Source organism: Heteronotia binoei, chromosome 7, assembly GCF_032191835.1.
Source record: "Heteronotia binoei isolate CCM8104 ecotype False Entrance Well chromosome 7, APGP_CSIRO_Hbin_v1, whole genome shotgun sequence".
NCBI lineage: Eukaryota > Metazoa > Chordata > Lepidosauria > Squamata > Gekkonidae > Heteronotia > Heteronotia binoei.
Window position 1 is genome coordinate 89,563,116 of NC_083229.1, and position 19,903 is coordinate 89,583,018.

General features: G+C 42.4%; 1 protein-coding gene and 1 non-coding gene across 3 annotated transcripts in view; both read left to right on the forward strand.

Moving 5' to 3' along the window:
• The window catches only part of LDLRAD4 (low density lipoprotein receptor class A domain containing 4), a 405,903-nt gene that overhangs the window by 103,010 nt on the left and 282,990 nt on the right, over positions 1–19,903 (forward strand). The window lies entirely within an intron of this gene.
• Positions 7,377–7,443, forward strand: TRNAT-AGU (transfer RNA threonine (anticodon AGU)). The gene has a single exon. It is a non-coding gene; the product is annotated as a tRNA-Thr (tRNA).

Sequence of the window (19,903 nt, forward strand, 5' to 3'; positions counted from 1 at the left end):
AAGCTGCAGCTTGATAGACTGGAACTTAATGATACTTCATTTCAAAGAGGGATGTGCTATCACCTACAGCAGGAACGACTGATATGGCATTGGGGGAGAAGGTGATTAAGGAGCAAAGACTCTTGTTTCATTAAAGGATCTTGCACTTTTCTTATCTGTTTCTAGCTTTAGCTTCCTATTTTTGTCTCTCTAGACATATGTTCCAGTTAATAAATCTGCCTTCACAGAGGTGATTTTTTTATTTTTATGTTTTACTCAGCCCAGTGGAGTTTCTATTAACCCCTAGTATTTCCTCTTTGCTCTGTGACTAGAAGTGTTTGTAGTGCAGTTAAATATGGTTTTATGTTCCATGGCTGCTCTACATCCTCCCAAAAAGAAAATATGCCAGTTTGCAATTTTTATGTAAATAATTAAGAGATGTTAAAACCTTTGACTAGGCACAAAATGTACAAATGAATTTTAACGCCTCGCTTTCTTCTGTAGACATGAACTTGTCATTGAGGTGTATGAAGTACAGATGGAGGATTTAAAAGTGGTCATATACTGAGTCAAACAATCTCTATTGTCTACATTGGGTGGGATCAGACAAGCTGGTTGCTGTAGCAGTCCCTCAGCTTATAAACATGCAGTGGTGATCAGGTGGCGCCTGCCGACCTGGTGACACAGGCATGGGCCACACATGCGCAGAGTGGAGCGATCACACTGCTCCTGCATGTGCATGGTGCACCTGGACCAATCATATGGTGGGAAATGCACCATGGAAGCACCACAAGCACTTTGCCATGAGGAGGTTCCCAGTGTCTCTTCAAGGTGTGCAGGAGGCATCACAGCATGAGATGGTAGGTGTGAGTGTGCTGTGGGGGAAAGATGTGCATGTGTGATCATGCCCATCAAATCCAGAGGTGGAGGTTGGCTATGGCTGACCAAAAAGCCTGTCTGATCGTACTTTCTGACTGGCAGCAGCTTTCCAGGGTCTCAGGCAGAGGTCTTCCTCATCACCTGCTACCAGATCCTTTCAACTGGAGTGGACAGGGACTGGGTTCTTCTGCATGCAAAGCAGATGCAGAAACTGAGTCATGTCCTCATCAGCACTTTTTATCAGGATTAAGAGAGGAGAAACACATCCAGATTATTATTTGGCTGGATTTTCATTGCCAGAATACTCAATTGCACGCAGAAGTTCACAGATTTAATCTCTAGCAGCTCCTTGATACAGGGAAATGACTCTTGCCAGTTCAGAGGAAACTGATGGTTCATGTATCTGACCAATGTGTGCTTGCAAGAATGATGGCTGGGGAATGACTATGCTAGGATTTCTACTGTTACTCTGGTAAACTAGTATATTTCATAGAAACCCAGAACATGCACATTTTTCTTTTGTTCTTTTCATATAGAAACTGAGGAACATTAGAAATCCAGACCCCACCAATAAAGTTTCTGTTCATAACTATTAATATAATTCTGGTGACCAGCTCACAAAGCCTCTAGTATGGTCTGCCACAGGAATAACACATGTTTAGAAAACTGCTATTATTAATTAATTAATTAAACTTAATTAATTATCCCATCCTGGCTTGCACCAGGCTCTGGCCGATGTACAACATATGCCAGGCAATAAATCAGTTAAAACGATACAACACAGTGATTAAAATTATAAAGATTCCAGGTGGCTTTCTGTAAATTTATCATCCTGGACTACCAGGGCGTCATATACTTGCTAGCCATGCAAAGAGACAACAAGTGTCCCTTTCAAAATGGTGCTAAGTTGCCTCATGCTGGGATGCATCTCCTCACCTGGCATTCTGTACAAAAGGAGCAGGGAATAAAATAGTTGAATTTCACAGTCTACTAAAACAATGCCTAGATTCTTAGCCCACCCAGTGTTTGCAAACCCTTTGATAGACAGTGAAGAACCCAAGTGGCCACTGTAAATTAATATGCTATGGTGAACCATGATATGAGAATTGATAGAGTCAACTCTGGGTGTGTTGGGTTTTGACATGGGAAATTCAGGGTCAAATTCATGCTCAGCCACAAAGCTCATTGTGGCTTTGAGTAAATCATTATCTTGCTTTGCAGAGCAATTGTGAGAGGAAAAAATAAGCTCCTCTAAATCACTGATTTCCTCTGAAGAAAAGCAGGATAAAATTGTGTGGGGATCTCATCTTAAGCAGTTGAGCCTTGTCCCAGCAGAATTTTTTGTTGAGATAAAAGGGTGCTGATTTTCCCCTCCCACTGCAGATTTCTGTCTTCCCCTTCCTACTATTTCTGGTGGTTCCTACCACCTGGGTACAGCATATGGGGGCATTTGGGGCTACAGCAGGATAGAAAAGTAAGGGCGTCTAGCTCTGCTGACAGAAGTCCTCTTCAACAGTGGAGATTATCCACATAATCCAAGCCAAGTTTCATGTTAGCTGTTCACACACATAGAGCATCACATGACATGGTAACATCACTTCTGTTTGGGGGGCTGGATATGACATCAAGGCACTGTATGTTGGAGTTGAGGCCTGCCTTTGTCCCCCTCCCCTCCTTGATCCTTCTGCTAGTTGCCAAGGGCTGGCAACCGTAGTTCAGATAGATTGAGGAACTGCTAACCAACCCCCCCCCCCTGTGATTGTTAACCAAAATAGCTTTTCTTGTGAAATGTTTCCTTAATTTGTTTATTGTTTGCTGATACAGAATTATTTATAAAGGTTTTTTTTTAATGTTATGTGGTATTGGAAGGGTTTTGCTATATGATACAGAATTATGACCTGCAGGTAGAAGGTTAAGGAAAATTATTTTATGTTGCTGTTATGTATAAGATTCCTAACATTGATATATAATCATTTAATGCAGTAGTGTTATTTTAAAAAAACCTAGGGAGTTTGCAAATGGCTGAGATATTTTTTAAAAACCCATTTTATTTAAAGTTTTAAAGAAGAAAAAAAGAACAGGCAAAATATCTACCTATTCATATGGAGAGGATGTTGCTGGAGGGAGACATTTTGATGACATAGAAACAAAACAGAAATATTTTGGATCTCAGTTTATAAACCAGAAATGAGTACCTCTTAGCACCTCATTAGATTGTCCTGAATGCTAGCTGGTAACAAAACCCACTAGCAGATCCTGACCTATTTGGGAATGGTTGAGCTATTATTAAAGCTGTGACCCTATAGTGGTGAGGATGTGGGCATATTCTGGCAATGGCATAGTGGCCTTTCTTGTTGATCATATAAATACATCCTGGAAGAATTTCTGCATTTGAAGGAAGGATTAGAAGGAGTAATGGCAGTCAGTTAGAACAAGGATCTACTAAGGGAGGAGAGTAGATTTGGTTTGATTGCCCTTCCTTCTGCAACCTCCTGTGCTTTGTGGAAGTGGAAGATCTACTTCCACGAACTTCTGCTTGTGATTTGTAGGATACGGTTCATAGTTTGTGTTAGTTAAAATCTGTCTAGGATTGCCAACACTAGGTTGAAAGTTCCTGAAAATTTGGGGGTGGAGCCTAGGGAGGGCAGGGTTTGGGCAAACGAGGGATCTTCGTGGCACATAATGCTAAAGGTTGTTGTTGTTCAGTTGCACGGTTGATTCCGACTCTTTGCAACCCCATGGACAAAGTCACGCCAGGCCCTCCTGTCTTCCACCATTCTCCAAAGTCTGCTCAAATTCGTGTTAGTTACATCAGTAGTGCTGTCCAGCCATCTCATCTTTTGCTGTCCCCTTCTTCTTTTGCCTTCTGTCTTTCCCAGCATCAGGATCTTCTCCAGTGAGTGCTCCCTTCTCATTTGGTGGCCAAAGTATTTGAGCTTTAGTATCTGACCTTCCAGAGAACAGTCAGGGTTGATTTCCCTTAGGACTGACTGATTTGATCTTCTTGCAGTCCAAGGGACTCTCAAGTTTCTTCTCCAGTACCACAGCTCGAAAGCATCTATTCTTCTGCACTCAGCCTTCCTTATGTTCCAACTCTCACAGCCATACATTACTACGAGGAATACCATCACGTTGACTTACGGACTTTGTTGGCAGGGTGATCTCTGTACTTTTTATTATACTGCCTAGGTTCGCCATAGCTGTCCTCCCAAGGAGCAAACGTCTTTTAATTTCACGACTAAAGTCACCATCTGCAGTGATTTTGGATCGCAGAAATGTGAAGTCTGTCACAACTTCCATATCTTCCCCTTCTGTTTGCCAAGGTGTGATGGGGCCAGATGCCATGATCTTAGTTTCTTTGATGTTGAGTTTCAAACCTACTTTTGCGCTCTACTTTTTCACCCTCAACAAGAGGTTCTTTAGGTCCTCTTCACTTTCTGCCATTAGAGTGGTGTCATCTGCATATCTGAGGTTGTTGATGTTTTTCCTGGCAATCTTAATTCCGGCTTGTGCTTCATCCAGGCCGGCATTCAGCACGATGTACTCTGCATATAAATTAAATAAGCAGGGTGACAATATGCATCCTTGTCGAACTCTTCTTCCTATTCTAAACCAATCAGTTGTTCCATATCCTGTTCTGACCTTTGCTTCTTGACCCTTATATAGGTTTCTCAGGAGACATGTGAGGTAGTCTGGTACTCCCATCTCTTTAAGGACTTGCCACAGTTTGTTGTGATCCACACAATCAAAGGCTTTAGTGTAGTCAATGAAGTAGTAATAGATGTTTTTCTGGTATAGGATGCCATAGGATCCCCCTGCTAAACACCCATTTTTCTACAGGGGAACTGATCTCTGTAATCTGGAGATCGCTTGTAACTTCCCTTTTTATCTGCAATATGGGAAATTTTAGTTTAAGGAATGAGGTAAAGATGTCTTATATTGTTTGGCTGTAAAGTTAAGCTGATCCAAACCAGACTACTAAATGGGGAGGAGCTTCTATGTGTAGCAGTGTGAGCTCTTTGGTAAAAGCACATGTGCAGCCCAATGCTATACTTATTTACATGAAAGAAAAACCCTCTGTGGTCTGTGTAGCTTATTTCCAAGTTAGTTAGCAAAGCATTGCAGCCTGAATCCCAGGAGATCTCTAGCCACCACCTTGAGGTTGGCTGAATGTATACAGCTGGTCCAAGGTCACCCAGCAAACTTCTGCAGCACAGAGGGGTTTCAAACCTGGGTCTCTCCCAATTCTAGTGCAACCCTCAAACCACTATGCCATGCCAGCTCTCACACTGCCTTTGGAAAATGTTTCAGCATTTACAACAATATATAAACAGTCAAACAAATTACTACCACTTAAACAGTTAAATGTTTTACATCCTTAAACAAGAGTGATTAACAAGAAGACAAGCAGGAAGGAGCTGAAATCCGAGTTCTGACAGGAGTGAGATGAGAGCCAGATGTGTGCTGTGCTTAGGGCAGCCAGTTAGGAAATACCTGGGGAGGGTGGGGTTTGGAGAGGGGAGGTACCTCAGCAGGGTTCAGTGCTATAGAGTCCACCCTCTGAGGCAGTTTTTTCCGCCAGGGGAACTGATTTCTATCACTTGTAACAGCAGGAGATCTCCAGGCCCCACATGGAGGCTGGCAACCCTAGCTGTGCTTGAGCTGATCCACATAGGGTTGCCAATCCCCAGGTGGGGGCAGGGGATCCCCCAGTTTGAAGGCCCTCCCCTCGCTTCAGGGTCGTCAGAAAGCGGGGGGAGGGGAGGGAAATGTCTTCTGGGAACTGTATTATTCCCTATGGAGATTTATTCCCATAGAAAATCATGGAGAATTGATCCGCGGGTATCTGGGGCTCTGGGGGGGCTGTTTTTTTGGGTAGAGGCACCAAATTTTCAGTATAACATCTATTCCCCCCAAAAAAAATATCCCCCAAGTTTCAAAACAATTGGATCAGGGGGTCCAATTCTATGAGCCCCAAAAGAAGGTGCCCCTATCCATTATTTCCTATGGAAGGAAGGAATTGAAAAGGTGTGCCGTCCCTTTAAATGTGATGGGCAGAACTCCCTTTGGAGTTCAATTATGCTTGTCACAGCCTTGATCTTGGTTCCACCCCTAATGTCTCCTGGCTCCACCCCCAAAGTCCCCAGATATTTCTTGAATTGGACTTGGCAACCCTAGATCTACAGGATGGTTAATATAGAAGCAGAGCCAACTGTAGTCCAAGGTCTGAACCAAGAAATCTATTGGAGTGGGGTTATAAGAGAATATGCAGGCAAGTCAGCAAATAGGAAACCTGGCAGACTCTGAGGGAAAAGGACATGCGCAAGCAGTAAGAAACTCTATTACTGTGTAACATGTTATCTGGCTTCACTGTTTGTTGAATAATACATTCAGTACAGCACTGGTAAACAGCATTCAATATAAATATTTTTTCTTCCAATTAATCATGTGTCTTTACTGCTATATTGTTAAAATATTAACTTTCCATCCAAAAAGAACCCAGCGTTTCAAAGTGTGGTGGACAAAAATGAAACTGCAGGCAGTTTAACCAGCAAAAACTGGCCTCTGCCAGTGGAATCTTGCAGTATTTATAGTAGAAAGCAGAAATCCCTGGGTGTTCTCATATGTAAAAACAGTTGAAGCTGCAAGAACTTTGGCCTCTGCTGATGAGAGCTCAGAACTGCAATGAGCAAGAATAGATTGTTTGAACAGTCAGGTGAGTGAAGAGAGCACAGTCAGGTGTGTCTTGGAGCACAGTTGCTGATCCAGAGGGGAAAAAAAATATCAAAAGCAGTACTATGGAACTGCAAAATGTGTGATGACCAGAAGCAGATGACAGAATCGCTTTTTTGAGCTTTGCTTTCCTTACTTATGGCACTGTCAGATTCTGCAGCAGTTGAAAGATTTTGAGATAGTACTTTCTAATGGAAAACTACTGCACAATTCCAGAGTACAAACCATCAAAACCAAAATCGGGACAAATTATTATATTATTAGATTTCATGTGGGAAACACTGCACCAACGTATTTGTAAAAAAAAGAGAAAAAATTCTTCTGTTTTCATCTGTATTTCTATATACACGACTGGTCTCCAGGCGACAGAGATAATTTCCCTGGGGAAAATGGCTGCTTTAGAAAGTGGACTTTATGGCATTATATCCCATTGAAGTCCCCCCCTTTCCAAACCTCACTCTCCTCAGGATCCACCCCCAATTGTTCCAGTGTTTCCCATCCCAGAGCTGGCAGCCCTACCCACCTCACAGGGTTTATTGTGAGCATATAATGGAGGGAAGGAGAATGATATAAGCTCCTTTGGCTGCCTATGGGGACTATATAAGAATATAAAGTAAATCAATTGGTAAGGGATACTTTGTGCATTCCAAGATCACTTTTGTGTGTGAAACAAGTGTTTTCCAATGCAGGCATTATTGTTAATTGTCTGCACACAAGACTGATACCAGAGCATGTCCATGTGGGCTACATATTATATATGTGATCTAGCTGAACTTGGGAGGGACGGTGGCTCAGTGGTAGAGCATCTGCTTAGTAAGCAGAAGGTCCCAGGTTCAATCCCTGGCATCTCCAACTAAAAGGGTCCAGGTAATTAGGTGTGAAAAACCTCAGCTTGAGACGCTGGAGAGCTGCTGCCAGTCTGAGTAGACAATACTGACTTTGATGGACCGAGGGTCTGATTTAGTATAAGGCAGCTTCATATGTAATGTTGAAACACTTTAATGATAAAATTTAGATAGTTTAAACAGTTGCCTTATTAAAGAAAATTTAAATTGCAATCTTAGCTAAGGCTAAAAAATATTCTCATATATTAAACAGATGGCTTATTTCTAGGGTTGCCATCTCTGACTCAGGACATAACTGGAGATTTGAGGTCAGTTCCTGGAAAGTGTCAAGTTTATGAAGGAGAGAGAACTCAGTGGACAAGTGATACTTCAGAGTGTGCCCTCCAAAGCTACCATTTCCTCCAGAGGAACTGATCCCTGTAGTCTGGAAAGAGCAACTGTAATTCCAGGGATGCTCATTTCCAGGTGACATGGTTAAAACTGGCAGTTCATTTAGTCCTCAAATAAATGCAACAATTTAGAAGGCAGTATATATCTGTGGAGCAGAGTGGTAAGCTGCAGTACTGCAGTCCAAGCTCTGAGCATGACCTGAGTTTGATCCCAGTGGAAGCTGGGTTCAGGTAGCCAGCTCAAGGTTGACTCATCCTTCCATGGTCAGTAAAATGAGTACCTAGATTGCTGGGGGGAAAGTGTAGATGACTGGGGAAGGCAATGGCAAACCAACCTGTAACAAAAAGTCTGCCAAGACAACATGATGTGATGTCACCCTATAGGGCATTAATGACTCTTTGCTTTACTGATATATCTGTGCAGGGGGGGGGGAATGGGAATTAAATTTCAAGTTTGACTGTTATAGAAAATGTCCTCTTCCCACAAAAGTGGACTATGATGGAAGGCAAAAGATTTGTTCCACGTGTTTTCAGCTATGTGCTAGGAGTTTAAATTGTATTCAGATATGTTTCATTCTGGAAAAGATGGTCTTACCTTCACTTGGCTTTTACTTAACTTTTTGGCGGGAGTTGACACTAGAGTTGTTGTTCGTGTCCTTTCTGCAGAATGGCTGCTATTGATAGCTAACATTGTGGGTTTACATTCCTTGCATTTAATTTTTTGGATCAGTGACCTGTATCCTATTAGTTGATATTTTATGGAAGAGAATATGTTATTGTGACCAATGTGGCTTATGCTTTCGACGGAGTCTTTCACCTTTTGAGTTCAGAGCTTTAAAATGCAGATTTGAAACAAAGAAGATGGAGTATTTTAACACAATATTGTAACTTCTTGCTCGTTTGTATTAGTCCCACTAGTTTACCTATTTTTCCTTAGCACAGAACAGAAAAGATTGAAACATTATTTTGTATTCACCGTAGATAGCAGATTCAGTTACAACATACCTTGAACAAATGGTGTGAGTACGAATCTGTTGTGTTTATAGACATCATGTTTTTGTAACTTTAGATCTAAGGAAAGTTCTTGCAGCCTGAGCTGTATTGTTCTATTATTCTAAGTATTGTGCATCTCCCCAAAAATCTGGCTGTGGCAGCAGAAGATTTGCACATCATGCAATTTCATCAATGCAGTGGACAGTACATGGCCAAAATGTTGAAGAGAAGTGTGTTGGGGTGGGTGGAGGATGTGGCAGGTTCGTTTGCATTCTGGGCACAATCTCAGGTTTGGCTTCATCCTTTGGCTCTGCTGTTTTGTGTTGTGGCAACTGATTTATAACATCATAGCAACTAAAGCAACTCTTGATAATTACTAGGATTTTAAAAGAGTATAAATTAACCCTGAAGAATACTCTCTCTCCCTTCCTTCCTGGAAGGCAGTTTAAAATTAACCTGATAGTGGCAATGGAATCATGAGTGTACAAGAAATATTTTTGGTATCAATGAAATCATGAGTACACAAATATTTCTGGAATCAGGCAAAACTTTACAGGGGTTTTTCCCTTTCAACTTTAGGTTTGCTCCAACAGTAAAAAGCTCTTTCAGTCTGGAGCATTCTTCCTCTAGATATATGCTAATGCACTATGAAAGTGCTCATCATGCCTGGATGGTCCCTGCTGATAAACTACTGCCTAGAGATCTCTCCAAGTGCTAATGTGTCAAAATGCCTCAGAGCACAGGGTGAACATTGTTAGTCCTTTCTAAAGGTCGTGTCTGCTGAAGTTAGCTTGTACGCTCTGAGGGGAGGACAATATTCTCTTTTCAAATACATTTTTGGAATAATGTTTAATGGGAAAATTGGGGGCTAATAGGACAAAACTATACCACCAATAAAGCATTTTAAAAGTTGGATGCAGTTGCAGGACAGCAAACATTATATTATAGAACTGGCTGATCAGGAACAAGTTCTACACTAATATAATTAGTGGATCTGATGCTAGTGCCTTAAAACTTCAAAAGCTTAATGACTACTAGAACCTTTTTTAATCCAGCTTTCCTTTTATCTTGTATCATCCTTAACATTGGGGACAGGAACTGAATTGCATTTTTTATTCACCCCTTCAGTTGGCCATAAGATGCGTTTATGGAGAAAAAGGAAACTAGTTGTTACAGTTCTAATCCTACAAGGGTCAAACTTCAAATTGAAATAAACACTCTGGTGTTCTATCACTGGCAGTCAGCGTAAATATTTGCCATGGTAGTTACCAGTTGCCGTTAATTAGATGCTTAGAATGTTTAAATATTGGAAAATATTATAGTAAGTTCTTTTAAAAATCCAGGTTGTTTGAACTGGCATGTGATAAAGTTCTGTAAAAGATGGCATTTGAAGTTTAGAAGACTTTTAATGCTTTATTTCCCCCAAAGCACATGTACTAAAAAGCTACGAAAATTCCTGTTTCAAAAATTGTTGGGGGGTTTTCTTGTGCCCATTGTCTGTCAGTTACTGTACACAGGAAATAAAGTTATGCTGTCTGGAAACCCTGCTGTAGTTCATGACTGCTTCCACTGCTGTGTTTTATTAAACCCGGAACTTTTCTGAAGTTAATATTTTGCAGCGACTTGGAGACCTGGAGTTTGAGACATTTAGGTTTTAAGACTGCCTCATCTGAAATTTTCAGATGAGTTACAAGATTATACATATTTTAATTACAATATTATACTGATTAAAATAAAAAAATATGAAACGATTTAAAAGGATGTGTGTGCACATGGAACTGATAAATAAAATTGCTTCAGGAAATTGCAGTAGATTAGTGGTCTTCAGTTAATGACTTGGGATCCTCAGGTGGGATGTGCAGCCCCTTCTGTTGGGTCATGAGTCCTTGTTGAGCCACCATTGCTTTTACTGCATTTTGGAGGGAACTGCTGCTAGTGCACATGTGTAGAGAAAACAAGCTATCCTTGTTTATTCTCTGCATGCAACGGTATGTTGAGGCAAAGTCACCCAGCCATTGGACAGAATTTCTCCATGGTTTGTTTCTTATTGTGATAACCTCCTGTTGCTTAGCTAGTGTTTTCTATACCTGGCTCTCTTGTTCCGATTGTGGTTCTGACTGTGACACCTATAATGTCCTTCTAAGGTGTGCTAAATTTCTCTAGAGCACATTTTCCAGCCCCCTAGCACAGATATTTTTTACCTCAGTGGAGGGTGATGGTCCTCCAGCTCAGTTGGTGCCTACCCTGCAAGCACTATAAAGGGACTGGAAGAGAGTTGGAAGAGAGGTGGGAGCTGCTGCCACTGCCTGCACCATCGTCCTGCAGTCCTACTTGGCCAGGCTGCCTGGTGCATCCTCCTGTTGCCATACCCCAGCCATCCTGCAAGACAGTGAGTGAGTGGCTTCCTCCTCCATGGGCTTCCCACTGTCAGTGCTGTTGTGGGTCTGTGAACTCCTTGCTGGGAAGGGTGGAAGTCAGGTGGACTGGCAGAGCTGGGCTTGCAAGCTGGCATGTGGGTTTCTGAGGTGGTTTGGTGGGCCCAGGCTTTGGTCTGGAGCTGTGTACCCCTTGTTGGGAAGGATGGAGGTGGGGAGGTAGCTTAGCAAGACTTGCAGGCTGGCAGGTGAGTTCCTGGGGTGGTTTGGTAGGTCCAGGATGCAATCTGGATCTGTTGGGGGAGCCATGGGCCCCTGCCCTGGAGGTCTAGGGCAGATAGACCTGTTTTCCAGAGGCCAGGTCTACCCCATAGAAGCCTATGGGAGGAGAGACCTGTTCTCCAGAAGCCAAGTCTACCCAATAGCTGAACAGGGATGGTAGCTCAGTGCAGTCCCCCTGAATAAAGTCTTCATTTCCTCATCCCCAAATAGCTGCATGTCACACACACACTGAGAGAGAGAGGGGCCAAAATAAACAGTTTGCAATCTCACACTTGTGTGTGGTATCACTGGGGCAATTTACTCACGCGTTGTTGAAGTTCCAAGTTCTTCAGACTAACACAGGGAAACCAGGTTCTAGTTTACGCTTTACTATGCAAATGACCTCTGAAAAGATTGTAAAACAAACAGGGTCTGGGCTGCTTTCACAGCTACTGGGAGCAGCCGTGTTGTTCTGCCAGCTCACCCTGCCTCCATTCAGCCTGGCCTCTCTAGATTTAAAGGCACAGATACACCATCTAAAAAGCAAGCCTTTCCAAATCTCTTCTTAAGCCTTCCGAAGTAGAAAGGCACATGATGGCTGTTGGGGCAGGGCTTCCCTCTGCCAGCCAGCTGACTCGGGGTGGGAAGGAGCCTGCAAAATCAGGAGATCCCCCATTGGGACCTGGGGATTGGCAAGCCTAAGGCTAGCTCTAGTCTCTAGAGGCCAGTCCAATAGAAATGATAGCTGTTGCACCACACAATGGGGCAGTGCAGCCCAGCTCACCAGCACTGCCCTGGGTGGGCCTGACAGCTATAAGGGTGGTGATAAATAGAGGATGGAACACTTGACTCCCTGCACTTGATGGTGCGCTGCTGATCCTGGCTTCAACTGACAAGAGCTTGGGTCTACTCCTGGACTCCTGTTTATCAATAGAAGCCAAAGTTGCAAACATTGCCCAGCTGGCATTTCCCCAGCTTTGCCAGATCAGGCAACTAGCCCTCTTCCTCTATCGCTCAGACCTAACCGATGTGATATGTCACCTCAAGGCTGAATTACTGTAACTCACTCTACGTAGGTCCACCCTTGAAGCTAATCCGGAAAGTACAGAATTCAGCTGTGTGGGTACTTACAGGTACCCCAATGATATCCCACATTCAACCTGTGCTTCACCAGCTGTACTGGCTCCAAGTTGAGTACTGGGTTCTGGTTTTGGCCTTTAAAGACCTTAACAGTCTGGGACTAAAGTATCTGCAGGACCCCCTCCCGCATTATGTCCCCTGAAGAGCTCTATACTTGGAAGACAAAAATCTGCTGGTTATCCCTGATCCAAAAGATACCCTTCTCAGCCCTGGCACTAGCCTGGTGGAACTCTCTGCCTAGTGACATCCATGTCCTGCGGGACTGTTCAGTTCCGCAAGGTAACGCAGAGATGTTCTTCCAGGCCTACAGTTGAGTACAGTAACAGTCTTTTTATTTGGGTTCTACTAGGGCCTTCACCAAGCCCAGTATGATTTGCCCTATGCAGGGAGATAATTTTTTTATGCCATCAATTATCTGGATGATGCTGTTGTTTCATCTGTTGTTGTTACATGTTATTAATTTTATTTATTGTATATTTTAGTTTATTCCATGTTTTGAAAGATGACAGTCACTGCTCTGAGCCCTTTGTGGGGAGGTGGTTAGTAGCAGCAGCAGCAGCAATAGTAGTAGTAGCAGTGGCAGCGGTGGCAGCAGCAGCAGCAGCAGGAATATGATTATACCCTTAGTACAGATTTTTGCAGCATTGAGCAGGCCACATGGACTTGGAAAGCATTGGAGGACAGAGTTTGTGTTGCCTGAAATTGCAATGTGTGCTGAGTGATAGCATAGGTTCAGATAGCCATTTCTTGATAGATTGTGTAGAAATGTATGCCATGTTGGAGCCATGGCAATGTTAATTTCACTGTACACTTGAGCAAGATTTTAACAGTGTAAATCTGTTGTAGTTTCTCCAGTAATCAATGGAATCAGCAGGCTTAGACTGGAGAAAAAATGCATTGAATTGTACTGTAAGCTGCTTTTGGATTGTACTTGATATGGCACTTTTTTCATTGAGTGCCCAAGCATTTATGTTTGATAACTTTTAAGATATATGCTTGTGTTGAATTCTATACAATTTAATTTTTGTCTCTTGCATGCCTGTGAAATCCCTGTAATTTGGCTTCCCGTTGCTTATATAAAGCCACACACGCTGCTGTTTATCAATTTAAAAAAGTGTATCTCTCAGTCCAACTGTGATGAGCCCTTGAGGTTTGAGAATGATTTCATGGAATAAATCTATCCCTTTTTTCTTTGTCTTCTCTTCCCTTTCTTTGTTGTTGTTCAGAAGCCCTGTGATGTTTGGGTTTTTTTTAAGCATAAGTTTTATGGAGCTTGATCCTCATCATAATTGCCTAATTGCTTCCTTAAATGGATGCCTATGGCTAAAAGATGTAGTCAACCAATATTAATGGACATATTTAATTACCATTCACACTCCATTCGGTGACAGCTATAATCCCTTTATTGCTTTGAGTTTAGCCACGTGGCCTTGTGCAATGGTCATTAAGTTGGGCTTTCAGACATATCATTTGATTACTCTTCACATTATACATTTCTGCCTTCAGAGATGATGACCTGCATCAGATAGGAGAACCACCTATTTGCTCTTTTTAGCTGTCAATGTCACTGTGGGCTATGGTGCTGTTCTCTAGATAGCTGTGTACTGGAACATATTTATACAAAGTATTATTTATTCATTTTGAAAAATCTATATGCTTCCTCTCCAGAGGCTTGCTTGAAGCATCTCACAAATTAAACATGATAAAATCATAGACAGCATAAAAACTATTAAGATTAACAAATCATAAAAACAAAACTATTAAGATTAACAAATCATAAAAGCAAAACAAAAGTTAACAATAACAATTTAAGCCAATACAATAAAATATGAAAGCAGTAGCTCAAGGGTGTTTTTGTAGCTCTATTCTTGTGTTAAACAAGTTTCAACAGCCTGTATTCTGGCAATGCTTTATCAGTACATGAAGTTTGCCACCTGGCCAGTTTTGAAGCAGCTGAACTCCTGGTTGTTGTGTCACCTTCCTATGTCACTTTTTAGATAGATCATAATGCTAGACAATTGGTTATAGGTAATTTAAAATGTGCACACATTCATATCAAATAAACATTCACAAAGTAATAATGACTGCTTTTCCCTAATAAGATCTTCAATATAGACTCAAGCAGAGCTGGGAAAAATCCCAGGCAGCTAGAAATGTGATAGACATTTGAAATATTTAATCTTACCTTTGGAGAGCTGCCATGTAGATGTTTTTTACTCGATATGAGGAATTTGTAATAGTTTTCTAGCCTTGGGCTTGGCATTTAGTCTATACAAAATACCTTCCATGAAAGAAACAGCACATTTAGAAGCGGGACATTTAAAGACAGGCAACAGTAATGGTAGCTGGCAGTGAAATAACTTGGTTTGTGCTTGGGGGGTTGTACACTCCCTCATTCTCAAGCATGAATTCTCTTGCTGTGTCCTCCCTAGCGATCAAAGCCAGTGTGAGAACTTAAACAGGTTTGTTTTAATGCAAAGAAGTGTAGTCAGATGTAATGCTAAGCCAGAATAAAGGAGACTGGGTACAGTTTGTGGAATGAAGTGACAAGTCTTGATATCTTTCTGCAAGTCAGTGTGGTGTAGTGGTTAAGGTGTTGGACTGGGATCTGTGAGGCTTCTGCTCACAGCCCCGAAACTTCTTGGAGGACCTAATGTCAATCACACTTTCCCAGCCTAACCTGCCTCACAGAGTTGTTGTGAGGATAACTTGAGGAAGGTAGAGCCTCTGCTTTGAGCTCCTCGGAGGAAGGAGAGGATAAAAAATAATAGATAACTAATACCAAGCAAGTGTTTCGTCTGCATAGGCCTTGCTCAGTCTAGTGTTCAAGATAATTCCCACTGTGATCCTTGCTGTGTTAATGGGACAGAACTCCTCCATGACTTCTAACACCAGCAACAATGACATATCTCAGTGGTCTCAGAGATGTTCGAATGAAAACACATTTCTCAAGCTGCACTTCTCTGGGCCTGCATTTGCATGTACACACACACACACACACACACACACACTTACATAGTAGGGTTGCCAGTTCTGGGCTGGGAAATTTTTGGAGATTTGTGGGTGGAGTCTAGGGAACAGGGTTTGGGAAGGGGAGGGACCTCAGTGGGGTATAATGCTATACATAAGAGTCCACCCTCCAAAGCTGTTGTTTTCTCCAGGGGAACTGATGGTGAAATTTGGGGATCAGCTGTAATTCTGGGAGATCTCCTGGCCACACCTGGAGGTTGGCAAATTTAACAAATACATACTAAATCTAGTTCAAAACATTAATCTAGTCTTACAAATCATGAAAGAAAAATGGTTTGTAGTTTCCAAATGATATAAATATAATGGGAATGGGTTGGACCATTAAAGCGCCAGTAAAATGTATCATTTCTCCCCTCCCCCCTACCAGTATTTGAACACTACTGAATAGAGGGGGCAAAAATAAATGTTTTTAAAGCAAGGACTTTTCCTTGCCAATTTAAACATTTCCAGCCAATCTAATTCTCAACTGCATCAAATATGTTTTGTATACAGTCTTAAGCATGCTTACCTGGAAGTCAATTCCACTGTGCACAATGGGACTTGCTTCCACAAAAGTATGAGTAGGACTATAATCCTTAAACTTAACACGCCCCCTTCCCCCATGAACAGTTTATTTCCTAAGAAAGAAATTGTGCAGGTCAGATCTTCAAGTCAGAAACCCACGGGAGGAATGTGGAGATGATTGCTGTTGGTGGTGACAACAATAAAAAGGAGGTTGCTACCCTTGAGTGATTGTAATGATAGTGGATTAAATTTGAGCTGTCTATATTTGACAATATTTGTTGGAAAATAGGGCAGATATTGTATGATGAACCTTGATAATTTGAATTAAACTGAGGCATTTCTTTGGGCTGAATATTGGAGGGATGGGGAAGACTGGAGCCAGCATGTTTATTCAGTAAAAGTTTGAAGAAAATAAAGAATATTTTGGGGAGAATCTCTCAGGTAGAATTAAAAAAAGAAGGGAGCTTCATTATGAGGAGCTTTCATTTTAAAGTGATGCTGAAGACGTTTTAGATGGATTGTAGCTGTGCTTTGTAAAAAAAAAAAAAAGGGGGGGGGGACCCAAAGTAGAAATGACCTAGAACAGAGGTTTCAAACATATGACCTGTGGGATGGAACTGGCCTGCCCAGGGCTTTTATCCATCCTGCAAGCAGCTGGTGTGAGGAAGAGAAGGCAGAAGGAGGAGTAAGTGAGTTCACACAGTGAAGTTTTGTGATTGGCACTGTCAAGAAATAGAAATGAAATAGCTAGTGGGTGGAGCTAACAGGCTGAGGTAAAAAAGTGTAGGGGGAATGGTAGCAAAGTTGAACTAAGGAGCCATGGTGATTTTTTTCCCCCTTCCTGCCTCCTCCAACCACAGCTCAGTGAGGATTGGTGAAGCTGCTACGTGGGGAGGTGTAGCTGAGCATCTGGCACTGCCACTGCCACACCGAGTGGCTTCACATTTGTTCAAATGGCAACCATAGGGAGGTTAGTGAGAGTGGATGCCTGGAGTGGCAGTTTCAATGAAGGGATGGCAACTGGCTGTCTTGTGTGTGCCGCTCTGAGGAGAAAGATGTCCAGTCTTTGGAAGTGAGTGGAAGAGTAAGGGGAAAATAGGGCACCAATGTCGTTGTCACATGTCTGAACAGCTGTAGAGCTGGGAGGCAAAGTGAGTATATTGAAAGTGGGGGATGGCAACCTTTCTTCTCCTCCCCACCTGTTAGCTTATGAGGGAAAAGGGGTTGCGAGAGGACTAAAAGCACCCCCTGGAGGTTTTGGAAACAGACTCTCAATTAGGCCTTCCCCTTAGCCCTATCGCTTCTTTGGGAAACACAGGAGGCATGAGAACGGGTGGTGGTAGAATCTGGGATAGTCAGGTTCAGACCCCCCCCCCCCCGAACCAGAACCCTGTTGTCTGGGTCATCCATGGCCAGTTGCTCAGCCTGGCCCATCTCACAGGGTAATTGGTGATGGGGAAGGTGGGTGGAGGGGGGAGTCCATTGTGCCTCATTGAGAGGTAGGATGAGGGGAAGAGAGGAAACGAAGAGTGAGAAATGGATTGTAGCTGTGCTTAGCTGCTGAGGCTGGGTGTTGGGAGGGGTTCTGAAAAAACTACCTTATTTACTTGCTAGGAAGATAACTCATCTCCTAAAAGTGCTATATATACAAAAAGTAACTCATTTGTATGGAAAAGTAAGATTATTCCCCCCCCCCCTTTTATGGTATCCCTTGGGGGAAAAAACTAATCTTGAATATGACTAAACAATATATTTATTGGGATTTTTGTGGGTTCCCTGGTAAATCAAGGTCTTTCATTGAAAGTAATCAATTCTTTTTGTTTGTATTTTGAGTAAAAATAATATCATTAATTGGGTTTGCCTGTGTCTTTTATAAAATTTGTATCTTGACATTACATTTTGTGACACACTTCTGACATTACATTTTATGGCAATTATGGCCTGGCTGACAACATGACACTTATGTCAGATCCAACCAACCCTCATAACAAATGAGTTCAACATCTCTGAAGATCCATGGTTGTATTAATCAGCAGACCCATTGAGCTGCTTTGCAGATCAAGATGGAGTCTCAGAAGGGAGTGAGTGTTTAATCCTTTCCTCCAATTTAAATTTCTTTTGGGTTGCCAATCCCCAGCTGGGGGCAGGGGATCCTCTGGTTTGCAAGCCCTTCCCCCTTCTTCAGGGTAATCAGATGGGGGGGGGGTTGAATCTCGCTGAGGACTCCATTATACTCCATGGAGGCTGGTCCCCAGAGTATAATGGAAAATTGATCAGTGGGCATTGGGGCTGGGGTGGGGGCTGTTTTTTGAGACAGAGGCACCAAATTATCAGCATAGTGTCTGCTGCCTCTCCTAAAAAACCCCCTCCAAGTTTCAAAAAGATTGGACCAGGGTGTCAAATTATATGAGCCCCAAAAGTAGGTGCCCTCATTCTCCATTAATTTCAATGAAGGGAAGGCATTTAAAAGGAGCACAGTGCCTCTAAATGTGATGGCCAGAGTGCCATGTCACAACCTTACTCCTGGCTCCACCGTCAAATTCTCCTGGCTCCACCCCCAAAGTTCCTAGATATTTCATGAGTCGGACCTGGCAGCCCTACTTCCCATAATCAACAATTTGCTCTGCTGAAGCTCTGCCCAATCTTCAAAGCAGCTGCATACAGCTAATAAAGTTAAAAAAAGATAGTAGATATTTATCAAAGTCTGTAGTAGATATTTATCTAGTCTGACCATCAGTCCTCATTACTTAAGTTACTCATTGCTGCTACTGCAAAAGGTTGTGTAGTTTTTTGTCTTTCCTCACCTCCTCTGACTCTGGAATGCTCAGAATCAAAATTATCTGTAAGCGGCCAGACAGATTCTCAGATTAGTTTCTTGGAAGTGCGTCCAAGGATGACTGGTTGCAAAAATTCTTGCCTGCTGAGGGGAAAGCTGAAGTACAATCTGTGACAGTGTTTTGTAAGTTTTGGAATAGTGTTGGAGAGTGTAAAGGTTTTTATCGCTTGTTTGTTTACTTTGGAAAGATAAGAGTTCAGAGAAAACAGAATGGCACTGTCCAGAATTTGAAGTCATTGCAGTTTCATGGAGGATATTGATTTGTTCCTGGAGGCTGCAAAGAATTTGTTCCTCTACCTTTTCAGTATTTGGCATTTAGGAAATTGCTGGTACATTTAGACCTTTAAAAGTTAGCAGTGTGCTAATGACAAAAGATATAGTTAACCACAGTGGTCAATAGCAGTCTGGAAACAAAAGTCAAGTGATCAGGGTTTCTTTTGTGGCAGGAACTCCTTTGCATATTAAACCACATACCCCTGATGTAGCCAATCCTCTTGGATCTTACAGTAGGGCCTGTACTGGGAGCCCTGTAAGCTCTTGGAGGCTACATCAGGGGTGTGTGGCTTAATATGCAAAGAAGTTCCTGCTACAAAAAAAGCCCTGCATGTGATTATTAAGATCAAATCCAACATAAGAACATAAGAGAAGCCATGTTGAATCAGGCCAATGGCCCATCCAGTCCAATGCTCTGTGTCACACAGTGGCTAAAAAACCCAATTGCCATCAAAAAGTCCACCAGTGGGGCTAGAAGCCCTTCCACTGTGCCCCCCCCCACACCCAAGCACAAGAATACAGAGCATCACTGCCCCAGACAGAGAATTTCAACAATAAGCTGTGGCTAATAGCCACTGATGGACCTCTGCTCCATATGCTTATCCATTTCCCTCTTGAAGCTATTTAAATTTTCAAGTTCTCCATGAAACAGGATATTCAAAAACA